Below are 3776 nucleotides of genomic sequence, written 5' to 3' on the forward strand. Positions count from 1 at the left end.
TTGCCCTGGTGACAGGTCTGTGGACCCGCCCACATATCTGCTGCAGGCAGGTTCTGGATGCTAACAATGTGATTAGTGTAACAACAACAGTAACATCAACCGGGCATAGTGGTGCATGCCTTTAATCTCAGCACTTGGGAGGCAGAGGCAGGAGGGTTTCTGAGTTCGAGGCCAGCCTGGTCTACAGAGTGAGCTCCAGGACAGCCAGGGCTATACAGAGAAACCCTGTCTCGAAAAAACCAAACCAAACCAAACCAAACCAAACCAACCAACCAACCAAACAAACAAACAAAAAACCCAGCAACATCAGCAGCAGTGTCTCAAATGTGGCAGTACTGAGGCCCTGATGGTAACATGGACCATATCTTCAATGATGGGCTAACACAGCCATTCTGAAGAACACTCCCAATCTCTTTACTCTACAAAACCAGCATTACAGTCACACCACAACTGCATGGACACAATAAAGAAAGAAAAAAACTCTTTTTTTTTGTTGTTGTCTATTTAACATACAGCCATATATATATTGTGTGTGAGCATACCTATAGAGATGTTGGGCCCTATTTGGCCCTGGTTTGGGCCTTGAGGGCAAACCCGAGCCTGGCTCGAGTTTTGTAAACTATCTCAGTCGCTTCCATACTGGAGTGACTCAGCATGACCTGCTGAAGCCTACCTTTGCCTGCCACTTCCACTCCAGTTGAGTCTGCATGACAGCAGCCCACAGAGGCTGGAATTCCTCGTGGAATTCATTCGTTGGTGTTCCTCCTGCACTCAGATGTGTTCCAGATTGGTCTCTGTGAAAGTCAATGGAGAGTTTTGCATGCTTTTTTCATTCAGGCATAGAGTTGCCCCAAGAATTAGCCAAACTAAGATTAAATATTGTTTCCTGGCTCCAAAAGTGTTCTATCCGATCCTAATTGATGCCAAGCTGTTGTTAGCTTGGAATTTTCACAAGGAAGCTGCTTTATCAGAAAGGATGTCTCCAGAGTTAGGGATAGAAGTCAGGCATTATTGTTTACTGTCAACTAAGTAAAAAGTTAGAATTCTTGACAGAGAGAGACAGAGAGAGAGAGAGAGAGAGAGAGGCCGAAGGGCTTCCTTGCAAATTGGGAATCAGTCACCAATGTTTATGTTGCAGCACAGGCAGCTGCTAGAATGGGACCTCCTGGTGCTTGCCTCCTACAGACCCAGAGAAATTAGCTTGGGGTTGCCAAGATGGCCCAGCCGGAAAGAGCACCACTCCTCTTCTGAAGGAATCATTCTCAGCTGGCTGCTCAGATCAAAGTGACTTTGATGTGGCCGCTGCTGCCTGCCTGGCTGCTGTCAGTTTTCCCTGGCTGTTATCTTACTTCCTTTTGTGTTTAGCATGACTATAAAAGCCTAGAGTGTGAGTTGTGCAGAGAAGAGCTGCATGGAGGAGAAGCTGTGCTGTGAGAGAGAGCTGCATTTCGAGGCATTCAAGCAGCACCCCACCCCCACCCCGCTCAGCCGTTCTGGGCAGGGGTGGGGTTCTGGGCAGGGGTGGGGTTCTGGGCAGGGGTGGGGGTGGGGGGTGGGGAGGTGCAGCACTTGTCCAGAATCAGAGCAGGCACTCACCTGCTCCGAGCAGTGACACTCACCATCCCGCTCAGCCCCTAGAGACTTGGCTGGACCAGGTTCTCTTTCTCTCTCTCTCTCTTGCCTGGTTCTGCCAGCAGAGAGCCTGGCAGAATTGGTGCCCCATTGAGGAGATCCCCCCTCCTGACGGAAGTTTGCTGACGGGCCAATCGGTCTGTGGGTGAGTGTACCCCCATAAATTAATGAGCAGTACTTTTCCAAATCTACCCCCCCCCAGTCCCTATATCTGCCACTTGATCCCTGAAGCAGTGCATCCTGGTCCTCCAGTGGGGCCCTGCTTTCGATACCACCTCCCTCCTTTGATCCTTTTGGTAAAACCGAGTGTGGTGGTACATGCCTGTAGTCCCAGCTACTCGGGAGGCTGAGACAGGAAGATCGCTTGAGACCAGGAGTTCTCGGTTGCTGTGCACTGTGCTGATCGAGTGTCCGCACTAAGTTCAGCATCAATATGGTGCTCCCTGTTAGCATCCAGAACCTGCAGCAGATATATGGGCGGGTCCACAGACCTGTTGCCAGAGCAACGGCCACCATATTCCCAGAATCCATTGGGTTCAGCTCCCACCTTTACCTGGACTGCTACGCCACGACATATATATATATATATATATATATATATATATATATACATATATATGGTACTTTCCTCCATCTTGCTCTCTGGGAACACCGGATACCGTGGGACACAACGAACCTACAGCCAAGCGCCACTAGACTACGAACTCTTACCACGTGAGCTGTACCCCACTCAGGCACCATTCAGTTCCATGTTTTCCATTTACCAGATTGCTCATAACCAGCCGCACAGACACCGACATATTAATTAATAAGATCAGTCAAGGGGAGGACCTCCAGCTTTCCAGATAAGGCCTGGCCAACCTTCCCTAGAAATTATGGAGTACAGCCTCCCAGTTGACATATGCGTTAGGACGTTCTGCCACTAGGTGCCCCTTCCCTCGGAGGTAACTCTCGCTCCTAATAATTTCTCACTGGGCTCTCTGCAGCCGTCAAACCCCTGGATCCAGGGTGAGTTACTTTCCCATGCAGGCCACCGGCCCTGCTAGATTGCCACTAGGGTTTCTCGTGACAACTTGAAACCACTAGCTTCGGCTGTTAATTTTCCTTGGTGCTTGGATTGTTCTCAGGACGCTGGTACAAACCACCCCCCCCAGTGAGTTCCAGAATGTCTTCGATCAGTTTCTCCAGGCACCCCACTGGGATGTCGCCTGGAAAATCTCAAATCTTTAAAACTAACGCCTGATTTGAAGGCATCAAAATTAATATATCTCTGCAATAAGGTCTGGGTTAAATATCAACTAGATGGGAATTCAAAGTGGCCACTTAATGGCAACCTAGATCCAGCTATTTTAAGGGGTCTTAATACATACTGCTGGCAAACTGGTAAATGGAAGGAGGTTCCCCTATGTTCAAATATTCATCTATCTCCATTCTAGTCCCTTCTTGTGCTCTTCTTGTTCCCCAACTCAACTTCTCTTAGCCATGAAGTCTACACAACCTCAACCTCCTCTAGATGACTCTACAATGCTAGATCCAGCTAATGAACCACCCCCTTTTCGTTGTAATCCTGTCTCCTCGCCGCCAAAAGCCCAAACTGCCGCCTCAGTTTCTCCTCCTCACCAGGATGCTCCAGAGCCTGCTAGCTCTCCCTCTCTAGACCCCTCCCCTTCTGTGCCAGATATGGGCCACTCCAAATGCCCCACATTGGCACCTACCTTCAGTCCTCCTGTCACCCGCTCTAAGACTGCAGCCAAACCTTCAAGTCCCTCCTCTCCAAAGACACCTGACCCAGCAACCGTCCTACCTCTACGGGAAGTTGCTGGAGTAGATGGACTCGTCAGAGTACATGTTCTGTTCTCACTTAGTGAACTTTCCCAGATAGAAAACAGGCTGGGGTCCTATACTTCTAACTCTTCTATATGATCCTTACTAATAATTTGCTTCCTGAAGAACACAGGCGAGTATGGGAAGAGGAAAGAGTACATGCAGACGGGATTCACCAGACAGACAACACATACCCAATTGGCTCTTAGACAGTTCCAGAACAAGATCCTCAGTGGAATTACAATTCTGCAGATAGTATTTTAGCCAGAGACAGGTTCATCACATGCCTTCTGGCTGGTCTTAGAAAAGCGGCCTTAAAG

This window comes from Mastomys coucha, unplaced genomic scaffold (genome assembly GCF_008632895.1).
Source record: "Mastomys coucha isolate ucsf_1 unplaced genomic scaffold, UCSF_Mcou_1 pScaffold21, whole genome shotgun sequence".
NCBI classification, from domain to species: domain Eukaryota; kingdom Metazoa; phylum Chordata; class Mammalia; order Rodentia; family Muridae; genus Mastomys; species Mastomys coucha.